This window comes from Rana temporaria, chromosome 13 (assembly GCF_905171775.1).
Source record: "Rana temporaria chromosome 13, aRanTem1.1, whole genome shotgun sequence".
Lineage (NCBI taxonomy): Eukaryota > Metazoa > Chordata > Amphibia > Anura > Ranidae > Rana > Rana temporaria.
Genome location: NC_053501.1, coordinates 23197565 through 23203332, shown reverse-complemented (window position 1 = coordinate 23203332; position 5768 = coordinate 23197565).

Below are 5768 nucleotides of genomic sequence, written 5' to 3'. Positions count from 1 at the left end.
CCTCCCTTGGACTACAGGAGAGTCAAAAGTGGACACTTTAATGCTATATTGGTACATAGGGGAGCTGCAACTTAAAAGGTAAGTTGACCTTAACAGAAAAATCTGTAAGGTGAACTTACATTGGACCTACCTCGCGGACCTGGAGCTCAGCGACCACCCACTGGGAGACCTCGGTACAACCGCCTCATCAGTCCGGGGCTTATAAATTCCCACAGCTTAATCACCTAAACGGACCTCGTAAGGTGGTACCTATAGAAGCATTCTAATTGGGCGGCAGCACCGACCGATCAGAATACGCGTAGCCTGTTCTGTTACCACAGGCAAAGAGAGCCGCAGGGATTTCAAATCCTCGGATTGGTGAAGTGGCTATCTGAATCTCTGACGGGTGATCGCCGGACTCCAGGTTAACGTGACCAGGAGCGTTGGGAAGGGGGTCCAGTGTAGGTTCACCTTACAGATTTTCTGTAAAGATGAACTTACACTTTAGACCCCTTTCACACTGAGGAGTTTTTCAGGCGGTACAGCGCTAAAAATAGCCCTGCTATACCGCCTGAAAAACTCCTGCCCAGCAACCTCAACGTGAAAGTCGGAGGGCTTTCACGCGGAGGCGGTGCGCTGGCAGGAGAGAAAAAAATCTCCTGTCAGCAGCATCTTTGGAGCGGTATGTACACCGCTCCTTCGCATTTAAAACAATGGGAAACCGCGGCAATGCGCCTCTGCAGAGGCGCATTGCGGGCGGTATCAACCCTTTATCGGCCGCTAGCGGCGGGAGGGGGGGGGTAAATACCGCATCGCTAGCGCCCGAATCCCATGGCAAATCCGACAGTATACCGCCACCGCAGCGTTAATACCGCATCGCTAGCGCACGAATCCCATCGCAAATCCGACAGTATACCACCACCGCGGCTCCCTCACGGACCTGGAGCTCAGCGACCACCCACTAGGAGACCTCGGTATAACCGCCTCATCAGTCCTGGGCTTATAAATTCCCGCTCCCGCCCCAGTGTAATCTTAACTAGAAGGAAGGGAAAGCTGCCCACCAGGAGCATCAAACGAAGAGCGCAGGAAGTTTGTGAACATTTGGGGTGAAGTTTGTACCCTGTGTGGTGCACATTACTCAATAAAGAGACCAGCCTTTACTTCAGTGTTTTTATTCACCTCGGTGTCATGGACAGCTTCGCTTTACTGGGCTGTTACATTTTAGACTTTCTTTTTACATTAAAAAAATATTTACAAACATTTGTAAAAGCTTCAAAATCTGTCAAATCGAAAAGAAGAAAACACAAGAATACAAAACAGGAGTCAAAAAAACGCAAAGAAAGCATTCCCGTCTTTAGCTTTGACAGAAGAAATTTGGGAAAAGCCAACATGAACAGAACGAATATCGGCCAATATGGCACTTTTAAAGGTTACACAGAAATCGAGCCGAGATTTTATCGTATGGAAAGGAAAACCGCAGATCCACTGCACAATACGATGGATAGTATATAATGTAATCTTCCCATCCAGGCATGTAGTAACAATATGAAACATTCAACATCTTAACCACAACTTGGCAATTAAAGTCATTTTCCAGGTTTATTTATGGAGTGGGAAAGTTTTCTTGTTGATCTTAAAGTGGAACTAAACCTAGCAATTTAACAGTATCCCAAAACAGTTCTAAATTCAAGGCATGCTGTGAATGATGATCATGACAGTTGCTTGTGCTCCCAAACAGTTAGGCCAGGGGTGTCAAACTGGCGACCCTCCAGCTGTTGCAAAACTACAAGTCCCATGAGGCATTGCCAGGCTAACAGTTACAAGCATGAGTCCCACAGGCAGAGGCATGATGGGACTTGTAGTTTCGGAACAGCTGGAGGGCCGCCAGTTTGACACCCCTGAGTTAGGCCATTAAATGGCTGGTGTGCAGCATCATAACAACTGCAGATCAAACAGATGCTAAGGTGACAGGTTCCTTAGCTGTAAAGGATGGGAGGATTTAGTTCAGTGTTAAAGCTGTTGTAAAACAGGGCTGTGGCGTGTGTAAAAAAAAAACTTTCAAGGCAATGGCATAATGTGCGAATATGCATTGCACACATGAAATACCCACCTTGGAACGACGTGCTCCAGCGCTGTACTGTCACCATTCAGAGAGCCGACATCTCCCCCAACGGTCTTCCTTCCGGATGCGATTGGCCCGAGCTGCGATGAAGTGAAGCCCTCAGTTCAGGCACAAAGCTCTGAAGGTCTGGCAAGGTATGCCGGACCATCAGAGCGAGTGAGCTGGTGATGGAACTGGCTGCATCCATGGTGAATACGTTGCACATTTAGCAGATATTACTTTTACCTACAGGTAAGCCTCGTTATAGGCTTACCTGTGCGTAAAAATGACCAAGTGGGTGTTTACTACCGCGTGGATCATTCTCATGGCTGGCCTGGTGCAGATGCCAGGCAGGAGTTGGTCCTTACCTCGAAATGTCAACACATCCAAAGAAAAAATGGCCAACACTTGTAAAACATTTATTCCAAGACAAAGTTGTAGAAACTGACGCATTTCACCCCCCTCTTGACTCAATCATCCTCTACAACGGTGATGGCGAACCTTGGCACCCCAGATGTTTTGGGCCTACATGTGCCATGATGCTCATGCACTCTGCAGTGTAGTGGAGCATCATGGGAAATATAGTTCCAAAACATCTGGGGTGCCAAGGTTCACCATCACTGCTCTACAATTACCCCGAGTGGTGAGTGAAACGCATAAATGTGGGGTCGCAGGAGGGGCTTCTTGATGTATGTTGTGGAATAAAAGTTTTACAAGTGCTGGACGTTACAGTGTGATAGTTTTCTCTGGAAATGTTTTGGTCTTGGCGATTTTGCCTCACTTACTGCCCAATTGGGACACAGCACTAAAAACATAAGAGACCTAAGGCCCCGTACACACGTCCAAGAAACTCGACCTGCAAAACACATTGTGGATCTCGGCGAGCCAAGTTTCCCCATTGACTAACGAGGAAATAGAGAACATGTTCTCTATTTGGCGTGACGAGATCCTCGTCGGTTTCCTCGGCCAAAAGTGTACACACGACCGGGTTTCTCGGCAGAATACGGCTCCGATCGAGTTTCTGGCTGAATTCTGCCGAGAAACTCGGTCGTGTGTACGGGGCCTAAGTCTTTTCCATTTATTGCTGTATGTGATCACTGGAAGAGGCAAGGAGGAAATTTCTCCTTTAAAGGGGAAAAAAGATCTTACTAAAAATAAATTTTGATGCATTTCCCAAACAAAAAAAAACAAAAGTTTTGGCTACTACTCCACTGAGAGCTGATCAGGGTACCTAGGAACAGGGGCTTATATGGACTGCAAGGGTACCTTGAGGGAGATGGCCCAAAACCTCTCTAGGAACTGTTTAGGCGTGGACTTAGGCTGCATTTACAACCATAGCGTACTGAATCGCAGCGTTTTGTCCCGCGAATTGCGGCGGCAAATAGCGGCGTTTTGTACCGCGATTCGCGGCAACAAAACGCAGCGATTGTGAATGCAGCCTGTGACCCCCTCTATGGAGATGGTTCACATCTCCTAGCCGAATGCCGAAAGACGCCTGAAAAAAAGGTCCAGGACCTTTTTTCAGGCGGCAGGCGTTCGGCGTGGAGATGTGAACCATCTCCATAGAGGGCAATGCTAAAGCATCCCTCTGGCGTGTCGGGGCGGCAGCGGCGTTCACACTACAGGCGTATATACGCCTAGGTGTGAACAGGGCCTAAAGGGAACAAAGCGGAACTAAACCCATCAGTTAAAAAAAACCAGATCCATTCCCAGCATGTCAGGATTGGCAACTTTTACATTTACTTGTGTTCCCAGTCAAACCATCAAATGGCTGAAGTCATAACTGATCACATGTGCAGCTGCATATTAAACATAGGCTATGATGGCAGCTTCCTGGCTGAAAAGGGTAAGAGGGTTTAGTTCCACTTTAAGTCAAACATGAACAAGCCTTGTGCATTTAACCTCCAGGCTGTTGTCTGCCTCTAATTTTTATTCTCTCATTCACTCTGTACTAGCTGAATGCCCAGTGACTGCTGGCATCCTCATTTGGCGAGCAGTCCTAAATCTGAGCCTGGTAGAATACACATCAATGTGCGCCACAGTTCGGGCATTGCCCTCTAAGCTCAGTGAGCCAAACCGCACACATATACTGAAGCATCAAAAGAGGCTAGTCTTATTGGGATCCCCAAGACTGTACTAAATCAGTGCAATGGAAAATGTAAAACTATCTCTGTGTAAAGTCCCTCAAGCATGTATCCCACCTATGCTGGGATCTATAAAGTACTGACATTTTGGTTTTAGGTGAAGCTGGCCTTTAAAGCGAACCTTCAGTCACTAAAAAAAAAAAAAAATGGCCATCAGTGACGGGAAAGCAGGCACTTAGGGACACTGCATAACACTCTGCAAGCCTCAGAACCTAAACAAATATTCTTATTAAATACATTTCCACTAGAGCTGCACGATTAATCGCGGAGAAAATTGCGATCTTGATTCTCCCTGCCCGCGATTTTCTGTGTTTCACCGCTGGTTCCACGTAACCAGCGTGGAACGCAAATGGCGCCGATATCGGAACCGACGTCAGCAGCCTGCGCCGCTGGATAGCTGCCTGGGCTTCTCTCACAGTTCTGTACAACTGTAGTGTTTATCCATGCGCCACCCAGTGGTTGCCGGCGCGACTGCTTCTGATTAATCTTTCTCACAGTTCTGTACAACTGTGTGCATCCATGCGCCACCCAATGGTTGCTGGTGGTACTGCTTCTGATGTATAAAAAAAAGAGACCAGTGATATGTCTATAATGTTAAAAATCATATAACTCCTATGAAAAAAGCAGAATCAAAGTTTGATTCTGCTTTTTTCATAGAATCAAAGTTCGATTCTGCTTTTTCATTAGAATTAAAGTTTGATTCTGCTTTTTTCATAGGAGTTATATGATCTTTAACATTATAGACATATCACTGGTCTGTTTTTTATATATTCATATTATCAGATAAATCACATTTATTAATTTATTTATTTGGGGGGGGTTCTGGCATTCAGTTTTTTTGAGAATTGTGATCTTTAGTCTAAGCAAAAGAATCGCGATTCTCATTTTGACCAGAATCGTGCAGCTCTAATTTCCACCAGTCTTTGTGATTGAAAGCTTAAGTCCTGCCCCCTTTTAGCCCTACAGGCTGCAAACTATAGTTTTGGGCCATTAGGCAAGTGCAGGAAGGGGCGGGTTCTTGACCACAACACCTGGTTAGGCATCATTGTGCGCTGAACCTTGGGGCTCCTAAGCAATGTACCAGCTTAGGACACCTCTAGCCATATGCTTTCCATCGCTGCTGTCAGCGATTGGCGTGTCCTGACTGGATTTTGTTTCTGTTAAACTGGTTTTGCATTCCAAGTCTATGGAAAAGCAAAACTTGCTTGAAGCAGGTCACATGCATGTCAGAAGAAGGTGCAGGTCAAATGCACCTGTCAATTCACTCTAAATAATCTTAAACTGATGTCACTGATACACATCTAAAGCCAACCGAGACAGGACCTTGGGGTGAGAACCAGGCCACCTAAGAGAAATGGGTTTCTGAGCGCGCCGTTGAAATGTTTTCTAGACAGTATACATAAGCAGTCGCCAACTGACAGGGAGGGCAATGGTTCTGTAAACACTACAATGACCAACCCCAACCCAATGATCAGCACTCAGTAAAGCCGTCTAAGGGAAGCCAATGTACTTGTTTTGGGCCGTGCAATTTAAAACAATCTACA